Source organism: Nannospalax galili, unplaced genomic scaffold (assembly GCF_000622305.1).
Source record: "Nannospalax galili isolate Female #2095 unplaced genomic scaffold, S.galili_v1.0 scaffold399, whole genome shotgun sequence".
Lineage (NCBI taxonomy): Eukaryota > Metazoa > Chordata > Mammalia > Rodentia > Spalacidae > Nannospalax > Nannospalax galili.
This window is the reverse complement of record NW_008345053.1, coordinates 1,367,967-1,368,184: the sequence shown is the minus strand read 5'-3', so window position 1 is coordinate 1,368,184 and position 218 is coordinate 1,367,967.

Genomic DNA, 218 nt, shown 5'->3' with positions numbered 1-218 from the left:
GTTGGTGTATGCATCTCTAATCTGTATGTATCTGATTATTACTAGTCATAATCGGTTGTACTTGGATCCTTGGTGCCTGTGTATGTCTATAAAGGCATTGGGTAGATTTCATCACCATTGAAATCTCCCTCTACTAATTAACATGATGTAAATTTCCATGCTTCCTCCTCTAAAATAATTCATTTTTTAAAATTTGTTGATTTTGTGTGTGTGTGTGT